Source organism: Symphalangus syndactylus, chromosome 4 (genome assembly GCF_028878055.3).
Source record: "Symphalangus syndactylus isolate Jambi chromosome 4, NHGRI_mSymSyn1-v2.1_pri, whole genome shotgun sequence".
NCBI lineage: Eukaryota > Metazoa > Chordata > Mammalia > Primates > Hylobatidae > Symphalangus > Symphalangus syndactylus.
Window position 1 is genome coordinate 49,743,366 of NC_072426.2, and position 22,448 is coordinate 49,765,813.

Below are 22,448 nucleotides of genomic sequence, written 5' to 3' on the forward strand. Positions count from 1 at the left end.
ATATGAAGAGTAAGGCTGCTGAGTGTTGGAGAATCTGTGTTGCTTTCCAAGACTATCTTTAATAATTCTGAAAGCTGGGTGCTTCATCCGTCCAGACATTTGAAGCCCTAATGCCTTCTGTTTCAAGAGATAACCCCTTATTTCCCTTTCCAAGCAAGTCCATCTGCTCAAACCGCTTGAGTTCAGAATCCAATAACTGGACAAGGAGTGAGTTTCCATCAGTTTCTCAGCAAACTGAGCATCCCTCCCAGGACAGCAGCAGCTTCAGTGATCACGAGGTCTAACAGAGAGACACATGAGTAACTGACAAGAATAGAAACGGGAGCTTTTTACTAAGCACTGCTCTGAAGGAGAGAGAAAGGCACATGTATGCAAGCACTTACACACATGCACACAGCTGAAAAATGATCTGAGGAAAAAAGGATCACAACAGCCATGCCATGTATCAAGACATTTCTGTCAATGACCACATATACAATAGTGATCCCATTAGATTATAATAGAGCTGAAAAATTCTGATCAGTAGCTGCCCCAATGTAGTGCATAACAAAGTACTTTTTCTGTGTTTAGCTATGTTTAGAGACACAAATGCTCACCACTGTGTTACAATTGCCTACAGCATTCAATACAGTAACACGCTGTACAGGTTTGTAGCCTATGAGCAGTAGGCTATACCATATGGCCTATGGGTACAGTAGGCTATACCAGCCAGGTTTGTGTAAGTACACTCTATGATGTTCACATAAGGACAAAATCGCCTAAGGACATGTTTCTCAGAACGTGTCTTTATGGTTAAGTGACATGACTGTATTTCCCAAGAAATTTATAAGCACAAAGAAGGAGACAAAATAATTGGAATACAAAATGATATTAAATTATTATTTTCTATGCAACTTTAGGCAATCTATTGGCTTGCTTTTAACTGTCTCTAAGAATAAGATAAGATAAATCCATATTATTTCTCTTCTCAAAATAGCAAGTATTACTGTATGAGTTATATAAGTATTAAAAATCCTTAAGCCACAAATAATACATCAGCCTAATAGTGGAAAAAAGAACTGGGGAGATAAAAAGCACACTAATATGGAAGGAGTAAAAGAAAAGGAAGACGCAAGAACAGCCACAGTAATAAACAGACCTGACAGCTAATTCAGATTCCCCCTCTGCAAATTTAGCATTATGAGGCCAAGAGCAGTTGATGAATAGAAACAATAAAACCGTCTTGTATTTGAAGAACACTTTAAAATTTGTCTAAGTCTTTTCAAATAGTTACCTCAAACAAATAATAAACTGAAAATTTAAATAACCCACTCAAGGTCACAAAATTAACCAATCACAGACAAATAGAGAGCCAAATCATGAGTGAACTCCCATTCACAATTGCTTCAAAGAGAATAAAATACCTAGGAATCCAACTTACAAGGGATGTGAAGGACCACTTCAAGGAGAACTATAAACAACTGTTCAATGAAATAAAAGAGGATACAAACAAATGGAAGAACATTCCATGCCTATGGGTTAGAAGAATCAATATTGGGAAAATGGCCATACTGCCCAAGGTAATTTATAGATTCAATGCCTTCCCCATCAAGCTACCAATGACTTTCTTCACAGAATTGGAAAAAACTACTTGAAAGTTCATATGGAACCAAAAAAGAACCTGCATTGCCAAGTCAATCCTAAGCCAAAAGAACAAAGTTGGAGGCATCAGCTACCCGACTTCAAACTATACTACAAGGCTACAGTAACCAAAACAGCATGGTACCAGTACCACAACAGAGACATAGATCAATGGAACAGAACAGAGCCCTCAGAAATAATGCCACATATCTACAACTATCTGATCTTTGACAAACCTGACAAAAACAAGAAATGGGAAAAGAATTCCCTATTTAATAAATGGTGCTGGGAAAACTGGCTAGCCATATGTAGAAAGCTGAAACTGGATCCCTTCCTTACACCTTATACAAAAATTAATTCAAGATGGATTAAAGACTTACATGTTAGACCTAAAACCATAAAAACCCTAGAAGAAAACCTAGGCAATACCATTCAGGACATAGGCATGGGCAAGGACTTCATGTCTAAAACACCAAAAGCAATGGCAACAAAAGCCAAAATTGACAAATGGGATCTAATTAAACTAAAGAGCTTCTGCACAGCAAAAGAAACTACCATCAGAGTGAACAGGTAACCTACAAAATGGGAGAAAATTTTTGCAACCTACTCATCTGACAAAGGGCTAATATCCAGAATCTACAATGAACTCAAACAAATTTACAAGAAAACAACCCCATCAAAAAGTGGGCAAAGGACATGAACAGACACTTCTCAAAAGAAGACATTTATGCAGCCAAAAAACACATGAAAAAATGCTCATCATCACTGGCCATGAGAGAAATGCAAATCAAAACTACAATGAGATACCATCTCACACCAGTTAGAATGGCCATCATTAAAAAGTCAGGAAACAACAGGTGCTGGAGAGGATGTGGAGAAATAGGAACACTTTGACACTGTTGGTGGGACTGTAAACTAGTTCAACCATTGTGGAAGTCAGTGTGGCAATTCCTCAGGGATCTAGAACTAGAAATACCACTTGACCCAGCCATCCCATTACTGGGTATATACCCAAAGGACTACAAATCATGCTGCTATAAAGACACATGCACACTTATGTTTATAGCGGCACTATTCACAATAGCAAAGACTTGGAACCAACCCAAATGTCTAACAACGATAGACTGGATTAAGAAAATGTGGCACATATACACCATGGAATACTATGCAGCCATAAAAAATGATGAGTTCATGTCCTTTGTAGGGACATGGATGAAACTGCAAACCATCATTCTCAGTAAACTATGTCAAGGACAAAAAGCCAAACACCACATGTTGTCACTCATAGGTGGGAATTGAACAATGAGAACACACGGACACAGGAAGGGGAACATCACACTCCCGGAACTGTTATGGGGTGGGGGGAAGAGGGAGGGATAGCATTAGGAGATATACCTAATGCTAAATAACGAGTTAATGAGTGCAGCACACCAACATGGCACATGGATACATATGCAACAAACCTGCACGTTGTGCACATGTACCCTAAAACTTAAAGTATAATAAAAAAAATTAATGCACGAAAGTCTGGCCTAGAAACCTGAGTCCCAGTTGCTAGCCATTGTTCCTTGCAATAACAATGCTGCTTTTGCAAGAAAGACTTCAGTCAAGAATTATGCGCTTCAACATTTCAACATCTGGATGTCTAACTCATAATGGTATTCTGTAGTCTAAGAAAACTTCATATGTTATTTAGCCAGTATATCCTAAATAACCTTTTAAAAAATGTAAAAATATTTTTCCAGCTTCCACATGACTTCAATTGGACTTTTGGATCCTGGTGATTGTGGAAGTATATAAAGCATACACATTCAAGGCCACTTGCAATTATTCCAAGGTTCATAATTTGGAAACTACTGACTTAGTCCAATTCTCTCAATTTACAGAGAGGAATCCAAAACCCAGGGAAATTAAGTGAATCACTCAAGGACATAAAGCAAGTTATTCAAAGAACCAAGAGTCTTACTACTCCATGCTGCTTTCCCTCCTCTCTCATTTGGGAACAATTTCTTTTTTGTTTCCCTCTTGGCATATTGTGGTTGTAGTTATCATGAGATTTTAATTCTATTTTGAGTGCTTGGTTGACTTGGCAACACTGTTTTCCATACTGCCTCTAGTTCATTCCAGTAGAGAATCCAGTGATTTCTCTGTTCTCTACTACTGATTGATTGATAGAGTGCCAACAAACAGAGAAGAATTAAATAAAGAGAAACTCATGAAAAACACATACGACTACACAAAATTACTAGGAAAAATAAATTTGAGGTGTTATCTTTGCCATCATTCAAATGATGACTTAAACTGAGTGTTTCAATTAACTCAATTTTTGTCTTTGCATACTGGGGCAAATCTTTCTATGAGACTTTGCGAAAGTGGAAAGATAATCTGAATAGTATACACATCTCACAAATAATTACAGTTAATTGGTACTAGTAGTTTTCTCAAAATTTGTTCCGTGATTTAGCTCATTTTGAATAAAGAAAATGATAAAGTAGTATCAGCCTGTATTTTGGTATTTTCTTACACAATATTGTAACTTTTGCAGATAGAAAAGTAATACTAAGCATGCGCTTTGTTCAGATAGTGATTTTGTTTTGGTTTAAAATGAACAATTAGTAAACATTATATTTTCATCTTGTCAGTGTGACTTGCCCTGAAACATATTTTAATATCTTTTACCTTTCTTTCTAAACTTGCGTCTCTAAGTACTATCAAACTACCTGCCCAAAATGATGAACTCTCACCTCTCTTACTGACTCTTAGGAGAAATTAAGCCAATGAGATGGAAGTTCCAGTTTGAGTTCTCTCTGTTTTGTGGAAAGGGTAGCAACCAGGAACAACTTCTGATTGACATAATGAGACTGGGGATGTTGAAAATCTGGTCTGTGCAGAGGTCAAAAGTAGCATGTAAATGGGTAAATTCCCAAAGTGTCACATTTCTACAATATGTCACTTATCTGTCAACCTAAGTCTTCATGATCTAACTCTACTGCAACATTTTCCCTGCAAGTAAAGCTCAACAAATAATTAAATAATTTATTGCAAGAAAAGGCATAGGTTTTAAAAGTCTCATTAGTGTAAGAAGTTGAACAAGTAGTTTATTTACAAGTTCTAGTAGAATTAGCCAAGAGACAAAACCTAGGTTTAGTGTCCATATTCCAATCCTGTAACTTAAACTCAATCTATTAGTTTGTGCACCTCCCATCTCTCATATCAAAGTTTCATTACAGGTAGGCAGCAAATCTTCTCACCATATTCAAGGCTCACAGAATATTTTTTTTTTTTTTTTAAATGAGGCAGGGTCTCAATCTGTTACCCAGGCTACAGTGCAGTGGCATGATTATGGCTCACTGCAATCTCAACCCTTGGGGCTCAAGTGATTCTCCCAGCTTGGCCTCCCAGGTAGCTGGGGCCATAGGCATGTGCTACCATGCCTGGCTTTTTGTTGTTGTTGTTGAGACAGGGTCTCCCTATGTTGCCCAGGCTGGTCTCAAACTCCTGAACTCAAGCAATCTTCCCACCTCGGCCTCCCAAAATGCTGAGATTACAGGCATGAGCCTCTATACCTGGCCAGAATAGCCCGTGTCTTAGACAGTGCTGATATCAGAGGGAAAAAAAAATGACGCCACACACTACAAAGGTTCCTAACATTTTGGCTTAGAAGTATCACAGATATTCTAAAAATGCATACACTCAATCCATCCATCAATGCAAGTCTCGTGGGCTAAAATGCTCAACAGTGGATAGAAGCATACAACCCTTCATTAGGGAGGAAAACTTGTTTGCTCTTATGATATATCTCACCTTCAATTATATTTTGTTTGATATCAAAATGCATTTTATGACTATCTTTTGAAAGACATTTTTTCTGGTACTTTTTTCCTGACTTTATTGGCAACCTTTCTGACCTATTTTATTTTCTAAGTATGTCTCTTGGGTAACTATATCTGAAATATCATTTTTAAAAACGTATTTCTGGATCTTACATTTTAGCCAGTATGGGACTATTACTTTTTTAATTGGTTAATTTAACCATTTACATGGTTATAATTACTATTAGCCTTTCGTTTTATCTAATTTCTCTCTTAATATTCACTACATTCTACTTTCTTTTCCTTTTCATGTCTTCACGCCTTTCAGACCTCATACTAGATAGACACATTTTCTTTAGTATTTTTTTCTTGTGGTATTTATAATTTTTTATCTTATACATTTGTATTTTAAGTACTTATAAATTTTTATCTTATTTTTAACAGTATCTAACGCTTATTTATATGTATGTCCAAATCTGAAACAAGATGAGAATCTTTTTCTGCTTTCACCAGCTTTTGATATCCTTTTTCTCAAACAGCAGATACTATGTGAAGTTTATTTACAGATTGTTATGGGCATACATTTGTCAGAAATTGTTTACTCGGGCAACAATAAATATCAGTAAGTTCTATACCTAAACTTCTCGTATTTTAATGCACTTTACCTAGTTTGACTTCTAAATGTAATATAGTCTCTCAATATTCTCTCACAGAAGGTCTTTTCATGGTAAAAAATCTGAGTCCATGTAAACCTAAAGTATTTTTATTTGGCTCACATTATATAATTAAAAATAAAATTCTAGGGTTACATTTATTTTTCTTTAACAATTTGAAAATAATTTGTTATCTTTTTGTACTTCATTGCCTTGAGAGAATTAATATTAATCTGATTACTCATCAGTGATCATTTGCAGTGACCTATGTTTCTCTCTCAAATTCTTTTAAATGTCATCTTGAAGCTGGGCGCGGTGGCTCACACCTGTAATCCCAGCACTTTGGGAGGCCGAGGCAGGTGGATCACGAGGTCAGGAGATCGAAACACAGTGAAACCCTATCTCTACTAAAAATAAAAAAATTGGTCAGGCATGGTGGCACGCGCCTGTAGTCCCACCTACTGGGGAGGCTGAGGCAGGATAATCCCTGAATCCGGGAGGTGGAGGTTGCAGTGAGCCGAGATCTCACCACTGCACTCCAGCCTGGGTGACAGAGCAAGACTCTGTCTCAACAACAACAAAAAAATGTCATCTTGATCTCTGATGTTCTTATGTGCCTACTGAACATCTGTTTATCTTTTTGCAGGCTCCCATGTACATTTTCAAACAGGGATCTCTTACCTTTTGAGGATAATGGATTATCATTTATTATTTCTTCAAATATTTTGTTCCCTTCATGTACTTCTGCTTCTGAGGTCCTCTCATAGCCGATGGTTAAATTTCTGCTTCTATGCTCCATTTTTATTTATTCTGTTTATTTGTTTTTATATTTCTTTGTGTTGAGAAACTTCTTGGAACTGATTTTTAGCTCACTGATTTTTTTTTCTTTGGCCAAATACAGTCAGCTATTAAACCCATTCACTGAATTCTTTATTTCAAAAATTGTCTCTTCAAAACCTATGTCTCTAATAGATTCTTCTTAATAACTCCCAATTTTGGCTTCATGTTTCCAATCCTCTTTCCCATATTGCTGTGTGTATCTACTATCCCTGTCCTCTGAAATGAGTTATTCACAGCCTTTGTTTCCCTTCACAGTGGTTTCACTAAAACTTCACTGTGAGCTCACCTTTAAAATACTTGGTACCATCAGTTGTCTACTAAGACTGATTATTAAGGGAGGAGATAAAAACATAGGCCCTAGCATAGGCACCTAGGGGTAAATATGTAGAGGGGAATTGAGGACACATTTCAAAGCAGAGAGTTTCTTGATTGACATCTGGGCTTACTTGGTCATAATCTACTCGATTTCTTTTCCAGGATTCCCTTATCTACAACAGGGCTTTCAGATATGCTGGCTGTGGCTCTGTTGTTTTCTTGAAACCATTTTTCACTGATACAATTTCCCAGTTGTGAGAGAGAGAGTGAAAGGGGAACATTGCGAGGATGCCTAATTACTTGCACTTGTGGTAGAACCATACCAGCCAGACCCAGAGTGGTCTTGATGTTACACTGATGTAGGCAGAGTGATGGGTAGAGAAAAGAACATCTCTGGAAAGCTCTTTCTTATTTCTCCTTCAGAATCTGTGGTCCTTTTGAGTTCCTAAAAGGAATGTTGTTAGTTGCTAAAAATGGGTCCTAGTCTCTCCTCTAGCTTCTCCTATGTTGTGTTTTAGTGAGGAAGTCAATAGCCTAGGCTAATTTTTCATTTTGCTAGAACTTGAATGTGAGTGTGAGTGTGTGTATGTTGTATATATTGTCCCTCAGGAGATACATCTGATGTTCAGAGAATATTCATATAACTTGATGTTAGCATTAAGTGAAACTACCTTCCCAGTTTCTGCTGTTCATTGTCACTTAGGTTGTATCAACCTACAAAGTGAATTTGATAAGCTAGGGTTTTGTTTGCTTACCATCTACCGTCATCTATCATCTATCTATCTACCTACCTACTATCTATTAATTATCTATCTATAATATTTATCCATCCATCCACCTACTTTCCTCTCCAACTGAGTAATTTAGGATTCAGAGCAATATTTGTAAAATATGATTGTTCATACCAATGAGATATTTGATAATGATTTGCATTTTCCTTGCAAGTTATATAGGTACTATAAAGAATAGCATCATTTTCCCAGGTGTTTTTACTTAAGAAACACAGGTAAATAGTTGATTTATTTAGTTAAACAAATGTTAAAGCTATCTTTAACAATTACTCAGAATTTTTTTTTTTTTTTTTTTTTTTTTTTTTTGAGTCAGAGTTTTGCTCTTGTCGCCCAGGTTGGAGTGCAGTGGTGCGATCTCAGCTCCCTGCAACCTCCGCCTCCTGGGTTCAAGTGATTCTCCTGCCTCAACCTCCCGAGTAGCTGGGATTATAGGCTCCCACCACCATGCCCGGCTAATTTTTTGTATTTTTAGTAGAGACAGGGTTTCGCCATGTTGGGCAGGCTGGTCTTGAACTCCTGACATCAGGTGATCTGCCCACCCCAGCCTCCTAAAGTGCTGGGATTACAGGCATGAGCCACTGTGCCTGGCCTACTCAGAATTCTTATTAATGTACATTGTGAATCTTTGGGAGGAAGTTATAGCATAAAGTACATATCAAAGCATAGTAAAAATTTTAATGTTTAGAGACTGCAGACAGCAAATAAAAGTATAATGAAAAGTGAAAATCTGCTACCTGCTATATTCTATTAATCTTGCATTTTAAAAATATATAAGTCAACACAATTTTATGTGTTCTTATTTAAAAATAAAAGATAATAATCACACTATTGTACACCTTGTGGTTTCTGTTTGGACTTTTTTTTACGTCTGTACTTATAAAGGTAGAGTCAAAATTTGAAACTCGAAAGTGTAATCAAATGTTTTAAAGTTTCATGTTTCTGTTACCACTTTTTCTTCATGTTCTGTAAAATCCAGTACAATCCACACCAATATCCCAAAAATTACACAGAGAAGGACTGTTGCTGTTTTGTCTAATATAACTCTGAATTTTCCCTTCTGATTATACATCCCTGTTCACTTTCCTTCCTGCGAATGGAAATACAAATTAAATGAACCTGAAGTTGCTAGATATCCCCACAAACATAACAATGAAATGATTCTAAGATTCTTTGCCTTGATTTGTTCCATAATGTAAAATATGTTATATAGGATGAATTTACTTCATTCAATTCCACTTCACTTAACCACATTGTGCTTAAATTTAATATAAACCAAATCTGGTTATTGACACCAAAACAGAACATCAATTCAATGAAAAAGAAATAATTAAATTTGTTATCTAATTATTTGGCCCAAGTAGCTCTTCATTTTACAGAAAATTATCACTAACTCTTTATACCAAGATAATTAAGACCCACTGCAACTCTCTTCCATGGTAATTTTTTCCTTAAAAATATAAATAATTCTGTTTTTCATGTATTCACCTCCTCACAATTAAAAATCCCCTGCTGTTAAAACCCATAGTAATTCATGGTTACATTTTTCACTTCAAGGCAGTAGTCAATATTTCAGCCCAGGTCGTGCTTAAGGCAATCGTGTGCTCATCCTCACCACAGGCTTACAGTGTGAAATTGGACCACTTGTTTCCTTTGCTCTATCTTATCCTGTCAATTGATTTTTCTGAACCTGTGGCATATAGTTCTCATACATTTTTTATATGGCCTCACTCAACCAATATAAAACACAAATAAGCTACATTAGGGTTTTTTCTTCTTCTTTTCTTTTTTAAATAAACATCAAGAACAGGCCATATTTAAAGCCAGGCCATAAAAGCATACCATTTTCTAGCTGAATAGAATTATGTAAATAATCTAGTTTAATAGCTTCACTTCCTTCAGCCAATTTACTTATTTTACAGACTTAGATACTGAGACCCAGAGAAATTAAATTGCCATGATCTTGGAAATGGAGATCTGCAAATTAATTTCATCGTATATTTTCACTCCCTGTTACTTTTCAGTACTGAAGCTTATAAACTTTATGCCCGTGTCTATATTCAGAAAAACATATCCCAAAACCTTGGAAATCTTCAGAGTACAAGGAAGGGTATGAATTCTCCAAAAGTATACCTTTCGGCTTCCATGCGTGAGAAAGTACTCCATGGCAAATGTGTGGAAGAAACTAATAATCCTGACCCATCTGAGGGTAAAAGAGTAGAGAGAGAGAGTATGACAGCCAGAATAGAAAGTGATAGGAAAAATTAACAGACAAGATGGACAATGATTAAGACCTAAGGAATCAAGACACAAAGTATGGTATTGCTTCAAAATGATCATTGAGATTTTTTTTCTAAATGTAAAATGGTTTAAAATATGGCAACCCAATAATATTTGACCAATTTCTTTTTTCTGTAAATAAAATTTCTTATTTTGAGGGGTACACATAAAAAATCAAGTAATTCCCATGATAAAACTTCCAATTGATCAAAAATATCAGTTTACCTAACACTAATACACATTTATTTTTTAAACCTCACAAATATATAAGAGCTTTGAGGCAGCTTTAACGATAGAGTTCAGTCTTCCAAAATCTTCTAAAGGAAATCAATAACATAGATTTGTTTGTGGAATCTTGGAAACACAGCTATCATAATATTTGAGCAAAAGAATAGAATTAAGTCTACTCAACCCGTTGCTCATCAATACAACATTGCATATGTTTGTGTGTGTGTACTAATATTAGTAAGTTTGGGAGTAGGACTTTTTAAAATATATTATGCATTTTGTTACTGTGGTGAATAATTCATCTAACAATCACTGGTGTGTATTTATGTATATTTCATGTGGCATGTCATCTTCTATTTTTAGAGGTTCTTACCATAACCTACGATGTATTTAAATTCAATTTATAGAAATGCCATAAAAGGCCATTTTCCCTTGATGTACTAATCCATAGTTTAAATCATTACTGTAGCTTCAGGTTTTTCTAATTAGCCTTACAGGAAGGTACTATAGCTTAATTTTTCATCATTTATATTTCATGCATATACATGTTCATTTATAGAAATTAAAATCCTCAAGTAATGCGTGAGCACTGCTGATAATCTCTGCCATCTGACTGTCGGTTCAATAAGACACTGCTAGCAATCATCCTCAACTCGGCATTCAATCTGTTAACTTTTTAAAGTAAAAAGAGACAGATCATATAGCGGCTTTTAGAACTAATTACACAATTAGGTAGCAAGACTTTGATGTGTAAAGTTTTCGAAGAGACTTGGTGCTAGGAACAAGAAAAAAATACAAAGATGAAGAATAGAAATAATTTGTTTCTATTCTCTTGGAAAACACCAAAACTTTTGAAGCAATGGAAAAAAATATATGAAATATCCTTTGAGTATAATGCTAAGGCTGGGAGCCCAAGCTTGGGGCAAGTGTCCTTTGACATTGCTAGAAAAGTCTGTAACCTAAATCCTTGGTTTGAAATTTGCAAGCTCACATTACTTTTAGGAGAGCCATACCTAAATGTATGAAGTTACTTCTGCAGAACACCAGTGGATCTGCTGCACTTGGCTACCCAAATCTTGGCATTTGCTTAATAGCTGGCCAAATCTTTAAAATGAAATAATCACTAGAAGTTATGTCCTCCTCCACAAAAAGTAGCACTATTATTGGAGAAAATATTTTTATCATCATAATAAAATTACATTATTCCAAGGCCGGGCATCGTGGCTGACACCTGTAATCCTAGCACTTTGGGAGGTCAAGGCAGGTGGATCACTTGAGCTCAGGAGTTCGAGACCAACCCGGCCAACATGGTGAAACCCTGTCTCTACTAAAAATACAAAGAATTAGCCAGGTGTGGTGGTGCACACCTGTAATCCAAGCTACCTGGGAGGATGAGACAGGAGAATCACTTGAACTCCGGTGGCAGAGGTTGCAGTGGGCCAAGATAATGCCACTGCACCTGGGCAACAGAACGAGACTCCATCTCAAAAAAAAAAAAAAAAAAATTATTCCACATAACATTTTATCTTCTATTTTACCTGTCTTAAGAAGAGAGAAACATTCTAAACCACAAGAACAAAAATATAATACTATCTTCAAATATCATCTAGTGAAAATTTCATAGTTAACTTATTGTCCCTTTGAAAATACCAGATGTGTGTAACTCTGTATGTTTATTTCAGGACACAGTTCCTTAAAGGCAAAATAATATTCATTTGTCTTGATGACACTGATAAGGATTTGTTGAACTATTTCAGTAACTTGTTCTTTTAAAACCCTCTTCACACTGCCCAAGGAATCTAGGAAATATAAAATTTATTTTATACAGGCAAACCATGAAAATGTATATCAAATGCACTATAATTCATCACAATTTATTTTAAAATCATAAAAAGTCATCAATACGCAGGCTGGACAAATACTTGATTGTTCCTATATTTACATGGGATGGAAAATCTAGCTTTTAAGATAACTGTCATTATGAATAGTGAAACTACCTTTCCAAAAGTTGTATCAATGAGAAAACTACAATAGTAAGCTAAACTAACTCAACCTCCATCTTGCCTTTCCATTAATTATTTCCAGGCTATTGGGCCAAGCTAATTTTGGAAGACATTTAGGATACAGTTTAAATGATAATAAGACTTGTTCAAAATTCAACCGCTTTTGTAAAGCTAATAGGAGACCATCAGGTTGAGGGGAGGAGAGGCACCTGAGTCCCGCTAAGGTGCAGACATTATTCCAGATGTTATAAGATATGCAACCTCCCCCACTACTCCTACAAATAACACCACTTTTGTAGATTGGTCTTTTGAGATATCTTTCCAGGTTTTATTGCATGTCTGACAGCCGTGGCTCCACCTGCATCAACAAACCCCCCCACTCTTGTGGCCCCACCCAGAAGCAATTCAGCCTGCGGGAGGACAGCTTCAAACCCCTATGATTTCATCTCTGCCCCCACCAATCAGCAGCAAGCACCTTGTTGCCTGGTCACTCCTTACCCTTCCCCCAAACTGCCCTTGAAAAACCCCTATGCTATGAGCTTTGAATGAGATGATTTGAGTGGGAACTCCATCTCCCACGTGGTGTGGCTGGCCTCGTGTCTACTAAATGCTTTCTCTACTACAGTGCCATGGGCTGTCTTTATGCAGTGGGCAGGAAGAACCTCTCAGGCAGTTACAATTGCAAATCCACAAATTAATTAGGTAACTTAAATTGTATTTAGGATTATTTTATTTACTTATTTTTGGGGGGTAATGTTACTTCATCATCCAAGCCAGAATCTACTCTTATTCTGAAAGCTCTATTTTAAATAAATTAGCAATAATTAAATTCCATTTTGCAAATTTGAATTTGGTATAAGGGTGAGGACTCAATGTGTACTCCTGCCTTCACAAGACCCTTTTAGAGTCCTGAGAACTGAATTTGTCACAACCAGTTATGAAATAAATCTTAGGGCTCATAAAGTAGGATGGTTTAATAAATAAAAAGCATAAGACAATGCATTATGTTTACTGAAAATTGTCCCAAGTATTATTTTTCCTTTTATATTATCACAGGTCAAAAATAGTTTTTCTATTTTGTATAAAGTCCCTGTCAGCTCGTTGAAATTCCCAGATAGAAATAGAATGTTCATATCAATAATAACAATAATACATTTCTACCTTTTAGTATAAACAGACTGAAATTATTGTGTAAGCTTTAATGCTGTTAGAATTGGCTTTTTAGTTGATCCTACTAGGTGTATCCAAATACCAATTAGGCCTTTCTTATTTTCTTATACATGGCAATTTATAAAATTTCAAAGTAATTCCCTTTATGTATTACATTTGTGAATGAGACAGCTATTAAATTAATGACAATTGGCCCTTAAAAGACAAATAACAAATATAGAGAGTAAAAAAATTAAAGAATCTGTGACCTATAAATGCCCCACAAAAACCCATTATTATAACTTCCTTGCAAGTTGATATTATTGGCATAAAATAGGAAACTTTTAAAACAGTTATAAATTGTTTTTATTTTTTATTGCATTATTTCCTCTTCCCATTCTATTAAGTTTTCTTCCAAATAATGTATTCTCTCATCTCCCAGAACCCCAAGCTACTCAAGAGCACACTGTTCTGAATTGTGCAGGTGGTGGTAGCACATGTCAGGGAGAGGAGGCACTGGGCTGGAAGGAGAGAACATTTTAGCGTGAGGCAGGGACAGCACACACAGCAGCTGACACTGAACAGAAACACCAAAATTAACTCGGTCAGCTCTGTTGATGTCTAATGGAGACAAAACCCTCTATAATAACAATAAAATTCAAGAATATATATTATTTTCAGTCTTTAATTAACTTACAGTATTTTTTTTCAAGTGTCTATACAAGACATTGATTGAAAAACCGCATTTTATGTTAAAAACTGGGCCAAGTTATTTTAAACTGATCAAAGAGAGCCAAAAAAAAAAAAAAGAAAAGAGAGAGAGAAGAAACAAAGAGACAGTCTTCCATTATAGCTAACTTCAGATTTCCACTATAGCTGATGTGGGAATAAATAGTAAAGTTAAAAGCTCATCGAAGATAGTTTTATAGAAAAACTATGACCGGGACTTTATCTTTGCATTACAGACCCAGTGCTGTAACACACTAGATACACGACTATCAAGCTGAGAAGAAAGTGAGTAAGATTCAATATTTTTGTTAACTAGCTTTAGAAGAAATAAATAAGCCAGTTGATGTTGGTTGTCAATTGGCAGCTTTAAAATTAAAATCCAAACTGGAATGTTTTCACATTTTCCTTTTCTTTTCCGTTGGACTAAGCAGATATGCACTAAAAGTAATTCAGGAGGGAAGAGGGTGATACAACAGCAGGTATGTCTGTTGATTTCTCAGGTAAACAACCATAACTGGTAAAGGGCATTTACAACAAGAAGCCACTTCCCATTCAATATCAATAACCTACTTAAATTGGATGGCCAACACTCACTCTACAGCGCTACCAACACCTGGTCCAAACACATTTGTCCTCCCCAAGGTTTATAGAGGCCTCCTAGATTGTGAGAGACTGAGTTTTACGGCAGCAATTACTTTCTTTTTGGTTGTAAACAAGAGAATGTGTAAGAGTAGTAACAAAATACTGTTCCACACCACTCTGCAAATGACAAACTGGGTAGTTACTCCACTTTTGGTCTTTCAACTTGAGAGTAATAAACTACCTATTGTGCAAATGTTATGGCTTTGCATGCTACAGTTACATAGCAAGTTAATGTAGCAGCAACTTTCCAAATTAAAAATTCTGTGTTCTGTTTGAGGCTTTTTGTTTTACAGTCTCTGTTTATAGTAGTTAAATGGGTATAATCAATTTTAATAGTTGACAACTAAACCACCTGTTTTGAAGTTAGAGTCCTGTGAAAAGTTACCATCTCTTCTAACTTCAGATGAAGGAGAAAAAGTTAAATCAGAAAATGTAATTGCTAAAAAACCAGAATAAGTCAAATCATTGTCACAAATGTCACCCACAGAAAAAAGAAAAGATTTTCTGTTAAGGTCGAACAATAAATCCTATTTTTTGCAATACCAGAGTTATTTCTAGTGAATGGAGGAGACATTTGCTCTTTAGTATGAGAGGTCAATTGAGTCAACTAATGAGATAAATTATACTTAATTGCTAATTTTAGGAGTCCAAAAAAAGAGAATGTATTGCTTTAGTATCCGAGACAGATTTAGTCACTCAAGAGTGAGGTTGAATAGTTTTATTTTTCCTTATTGGTACACCTCAATTTCAGCAGGAACACAAGACATTTGTCATTCCCTAGCCTCACTCAGCTCACTGCCCCAGAACCAAGAGCACATGACCTCCCCCCGCCCCATATCTTCTATTTCAATATTCACAGTGTATGTCTGTGACTCCCAATTGAAGGGGCTTTCCTGCAAAGGAAGGATCACGCCGTGTGTATCTTTAGTCCCGACAACCCCTAGACCAGTGCTTTAATTTAGCAGATACTCAACAGATAGATGTTTGTTAAATAAATCAAACTTGGCAAAACATGGTAAATCAGATTACCTAAAAACAAATAATGCAGATAAAAATATGTAAAGTTGCGGCAGTATTTGGTTTTTATTTTTGAACCATGATAGACGAAGCACAAGTACAGACGTAAAATAGCATTTTAAAATTGTTATTGACCTGCAAATTCATCCTTATCCACAAATTATTTGCGGCACAATGAAAAGGCTTTTAATTTCAAGGAAGCTCAGAAACAGAAGTAAAACATTTCGTTCTGTCTTTTTTCCTATGTTAGAAGATCCATGTCCCAGAAAATGATTATGCTTCACAGATAATATTTGGGATAGTAATTTTTCTTGATTGAGAAATGATATTAATTTTATATTCTTCCTTTCTCAAAGCTGTTTATTTTACATTGTTTCTTTAAAAAAAATTACCTCTGAAGCAAAAGGCTTTAGCCAAGTCTACCCTAATTCACTGATTATGGAGATACGGTAGTTTATTTTCATTATTCACACAAATTTGTTCATCTGTTTTGGAATTTTTGTTTAAACAGCATTAGTTTTCAAACCAAGTATGCATGCTTTTGGCAAGGATTCTCTTGGAAATTTTATCTGGTAGATGATAAATATGGCTTTGTTTATTAAAAAAACTGGAGGATAAATACGTTTACTATATATACTTGTGGACAAAAATTAAGAAATTTCTGAAATAATTTAAAATTTATTTCTTCATTCCTTAAACATTAGTTCAACATGTTACGTGAGTAGAACTTTTCTGTGTATCATAAGCAATTGAAAAATAGAAGGTAGAGTCCTTACTCTCAAAGAGATTATAATCTAGTAGTGGTACAAATATGCATGTGTAATGTATTCAAATCCTTAGAAAATAACACATAATACACTGGAAAAATAAATGTATATTAAGGGAGTCCAAGTGAATTCCCATCATGGGCCAGATTTAATTAGAGAATGCTGTCCCCAGCACCCTGAGATTTAATAAATTTAGATTGTTGGAGAGAATTTAATTGTTCCTTCTATTAGAAGGAATTATATGAACAAAGGTTCAGAGAAATAAATGGACAATACTTATAAGAAGAATTTTTCAAAAAATTTTCTAGCTTGGATACAGGAACAAAAATGGTAAAGGTAAGAGATAAGTTGAGAAAGGATAGTGAATGAAAGGTCGCAAATTCTGAGTATTAAAATTGCATCCCAGAAGAATAATAAATTTTAATTGGGAAACACTTTTGATGAGGTAGGTGCTATGTTTAGCACTTTACATATGATATTTTTTATCCTTTCCATAACTGATGAGTTAAATCTATTATCCCCACTTTGTAGATGAGGAAGATAAGGGGCTCCAAATCACACAGATCAGAGCCCTGACCTCTCTGAACCCAAATGCTGTGCCCTCTATAAACAGTGTTTAGTAGGGAGAGGTTATGTGTACATTTGTGTTACACAGACATTTTCTAAGAGGTATGTAGACAGAGTTTTAAAGAAATCAACTTCCTGATCTTCAGTTTCTTTACGTATTATATTCTAAAATTTATCAGACTGGATAACTACCTGTGATGGATGTATGACTTTTCACAGTTTCTCTTCTCTTACTTTCTAAAAGAAAAGTGTATTTTACATCCATCTTGAATCTTACCGGAGTACACTGTCAGAGTATACACAACTTCAGGGCACTAAGCAAAGGAGTAATTCAGAATATTGGAGTCAATGTGAGAAATTACATTTCTGAAATACTAGAAAATGAAGTTCCTGCCAATCAGGAGATCTGTAGCCTGACAACTAACGACAGTGTGCACAAGCACACAGGTTTCACCTGGAGCTTGTTAGAAATGCAAACTCTTAGGCCTGCTACAGGTGAATTTTAAGATCTCCAGGTGATTCTTATACACATTAAAGTTTGAAACACACTGGTTTATAATTTTTACCTTCAATGAGGAGACACTAATCTAGCTGTCAGCTTATCTTTAACTTATTTTTGATGTTTGATCAATACATAAATTTTGTCACATAACATTAAATACATATTTTGCAAATTTTTATTTATAATGACAAATGTTTAAATGTCATGTAAAAATAGAGGGGCCATGTCATATTTCAAGGTCATTTAGGAACTACATAAACAAAAATTTGGAAGGCCACTTCTCTAAACTATCCTTATCACTGTCCAAACAGGAGCCACTCTACGACATTGATTTAAAAAGTGACTTCATGAGGACAATGCTGAGAAAATCATCCTGGCAAGGGAAGAAGGTGGCCTGATGTTTTATAGCAGGTGGTAATTTGTTAGATCCAAATTCTCAATCCATATCTACATATCATACATATATGACAATAGTTTTTTAAATACATAAACCTGGACGTCATACCTAGAATGTTGAAAATAAGTCCGAGGTTGGACCCCAATATCTGTTTTTCTAAATGCTCTTCATATGACTCTGATGGATGGTAGAGAGGGTCACTCTCTCCTTATATTTGCTTCTACTCTCTTCTGGTGTGTTTGAGAAGTGACCAAGGCATGATAAAAGCTCCCTTCCACAACTGAGATGTTTTTATGGTGAAATCCAACTAGTGTAGATATCTAAATTTCTACACACTATGTCCCTCTGTCCTCCAGGTGCTACAGAAGTAGAAGTGTTAAGAAATATTTCAAAACATTGTGTCTTGATCAATTAGGATAGACTTTCCTATAATTCTATAGGTAGGGCTGGTTACAGGGTTGGGAGAAAAACAGATATGCAATTTTGGAAGTATTGACATATTTATTAGACATCTAGGTGGAATATTAAAGTTGAGTATACTAATTGGATAGATAAGTCTGGATTTCAGTATTTATAGAGATATAAATGTGAAAGCCATCTGCATATATAGGGTATTTCGTTTAAGATCTGGATGAGGTTGCCAAAGAAGTGACTATAGACAAAGACTTAAATAACCAGTCCTGGACTGCCCTGACAACCTGCTGCCAAATTCAATGGTTTTACTAAAAGAAAAGTGTACTTAGGTTCTTAGTTTATTTTTACCCAATAGTCCATTTCCTCCTCTTTCTTAAAACACTCTTTTTCTTTTATATTTTTAAAAACTCATTTGTCAGATTTTTTTCTTCACAGTCATATCTTTGGCTCAAATCTTGTGCTTAATTGTTAATGGGCCACAATGCATAGTTTGTTCACTTTCTGTGTCCCTCTTTCTCTTTCCATCTTTATACACAGACACGTGCGTGCGTGCGAGCACACACACAGTCTGCAGATGACTGCCTTGTGTCACTGATCCGTTTTCAACAAAAATGTATTGAATACTTAAGGTGCATCAGCAACTCTTCTAAGATCTTAAGTACCATGGTAAACAAAAGAAACAAAAACTCCATCTCTAAAGAAGCTTATTCTAGTAGAGAAGAAAGATAACAAAGAATATAAATAAAGTATGTGGTATATTAGATGATGATAAGCTCAACTGAGAAAAAATAAGGAAAGGGAAAGAGTTATGAGATCTAGAGGCTTATAATAGCCAAAGCAATGGAGTAAATATATCAAATGTATAAAAATCCATGATACAGAACACCCTCTCATTAATTTCAGGAATTGTTAGAGAAATAAATTACTAGAAAAATTGATCAACAAAAGTGAAAAATCAATAGTTTATCTTGCCTTTCTTGTATAAACTATATTTCAAGGAAACCAAATAGATGAGAAGAATTATTATTTTAGAATTCTAACTTAGAGATGTCAAATAAGTGATCTAATCAGAAAATCACTATTTTGCAGCAAAGAATGAAAGAATTCATCTGGGAAATAATCACAATGCTGAAGTAATTAGGTGAAACATTGATTGAGAATTTTATAATGTATTATTCAAGCTAACAACTCCTGAAAAAATATTGATTGGACATCATTACACACCTACTGATGTCATAGAATAGGAAATACAAAGAATTGCTCATGAAATATTCTTGCCAACACAATTGAACCTTGAATCCAGTCAAATGTCTTGATATAAAAAGCAATTTACAGAAAATATAGGAGATAGAGAAACATAAAGAACACTATAAGCTACACTCAGCTAGATCAATGAGGTGGATCTTTGTTTGGGTCCTGGTTAAATTAACCAACTGTGAAAATATATTTTGGAGGCAAACAGAGAACTTTAAATAAATTTCCAGTGTATTATTCTAGGAAAGTATTAAGTTTGTTAGATGTGGTAACTTACTGTGAGTTTCTTTTTTTTCTTTAAGAAAGTATCCATCATTCAGTTAAACAATGCTTAACACATCTTTGCCATGTTGTTTCTTCTAAACTCTAATGTAATGAATTTGAGATATTTTAAAGCCAATAGTAGATGTCACAATTAAAATATTAACAAAGAAATTCTATGTTTCCCTCTAAGGGAGAAGGCATTTTTTTTGTTATTGTCATTGTGGAATTTCTGAATTTTCAGGTAAAGAATAGAATTTCAGGGAAAGTATTTCCTTCATGCCATTATTATTTTACAGAGACAGATACTGAGTTCCCCAGTCTCCTGCACACAAATTTGAGATCGGCTTGAATGACAGTGCTGAATTCAGTGTTAGAGGTAGCCTCTAAAAGGGGCTCTCATAATCTCCACCTCCTGGAATTCATGCCTTTGTGTAATACCTTGTCGGTGAGTGTGGGCTGGATTTAATGACTCATTTGTAGTAAGTAGAATATGGCAGAAGTGATGAGACATCACTTCTGAGATTAGATTATAGATGGTTGTGGCTTTCATCTTGTGTGCTTTGGTTCTTTCTTCCTCTCTCAGATCACTTGCATCTGGAGAAAGCCACTGCCATGACATGAAGTAGCCCTGAAGTGACACCCAGATGAGTATGTTTAGAAATAGATCTTCTGTGGCCAGCCAACAGTGACGTGAGTGAGTTCAGAAGCAGATCTTCACCTAGTTGAACCATCTGATGACAGCAGCCCCAAACAAGTTTGATGGCTACTTTGTAAGACACAGACCCTAAGGTTGAATCACCCAGATATATCACTATGAGATTCCTGACTCACAGACATGGTGAGGTAATAAATGCCTCTCGCCTGGGGTACTTTTTAATGCAGCTATAAATAATACAATCAGGATAAGAAGGGATAAAGATCGCCGGAAAAAAATAAAATGTGTCACAGACAAAGGAGTTTTGGTTTTTCTTTCTCTCCCTTTTTAGGCTCTACATGTTACTAACCCTATCACTGACAAATGTCCTCTGTGGGACTCCCTGACTCACACTCTCATGTTTGCCTTGGGTTCACCTATATTCCTCTTGTCTCATCCCTTTCCCCCCTTTTTACTTTTATTTTCCCATAGCCCCTGCTTGCCTTAACTCAGCCTTTTAAGGTTATTGAATCACTTCAAAATTGACATTGGAAGTTGTTTTAGCTATTAGAAAGACATTATATTCATTATTACAAGAATATGAAAATTTCCTGCATCTATGGATATGCAAACTAAGTATTTGATAATAGGATAATAAATAGAGGATAAGTGTTTTACACCTCTGTCCCGGGTCAGGCAAAGCCTACTTGGGGTATTTGGAAGAAAAGATAGAGTAAATTAACAGATTTTTGACTGTAGGTATTTTATGACTCTAGTCTGAAGCTAGCAAATGAAAATTGCTCAGTCTTAAAATAATGTAAAACTATTTGCTCTTTAGTTTAATACCACAGCATCTGTATGCCTGGATCTACATGAAGTGTTTGTTATAAAATAATTTCCCAGCAGTGTCAGCACTGGTATAGCTCTGTTGTTTTACAACACTCCACTGCAACTTGTTTAATATAAAATTAAGTCATAGTTAGACAAAATGAAACTGAATAATACATTCATGTTAAAAAAAAATGTAGTACCAGAGATTCAAGAAAGAGCCAATAGAGAAAGGTATCTGATCTGCTTCATCGGTTGCATCATTAACATCATCACATGGAGTTTAATAAATGACAGGCACTTTTGTAAGTACATCCCTTATCTAATTTAATTCTTGCAGAAACCATGTGAGGTAGGCACCACTATTATTCCCATTTTAACACGAGATAAATGAGATGCAGAGGGACTAAATAACTTACTCATGGTATCAGAGCTATTCAGTGGCTCCAGAGTTTATGTTCTTCATTGCAGTACAATACTTTAATATCTCTATTTAAAACAAGCATTTAGCTTGCCTAAAATTACTGTTGATAGGGTCTGAACCAAGATCAATGAATTTATCATAGTAATAAATCTAAGAGTGACTCTATCATAGAATCTTTCTTCTATGCCTTTCTATGCATAGAAATGCAGAAACACAAACACGTAGACTAATTAGTAGTACCCGTGCATGTTTAATTTGTTTTTAAGAAGTCTGTTGCCAAGGAAATGGGCACCAAGTCATAAGACTTTATACAATACCATA

General features: G+C 35.3%; 1 long non-coding RNA gene across 1 annotated transcript; it reads left to right on the top strand.

Annotated features, from left to right (window-relative positions):
* Positions 1-13,022: 13,022 nt before the first annotated feature.
* LOC129480644 (uncharacterized) lies at positions 13,023-21,194 on the top strand. Its single transcript, XR_008657091.2, has 5 exons — positions 13,023-13,241; positions 14,654-14,702; positions 18,224-18,326; positions 20,540-20,686; positions 20,825-21,194. It is a non-coding gene; the product is annotated as an uncharacterized lncRNA (long non-coding RNA).
* Positions 21,195-22,448: the final 1,254 nt, after the last annotated feature.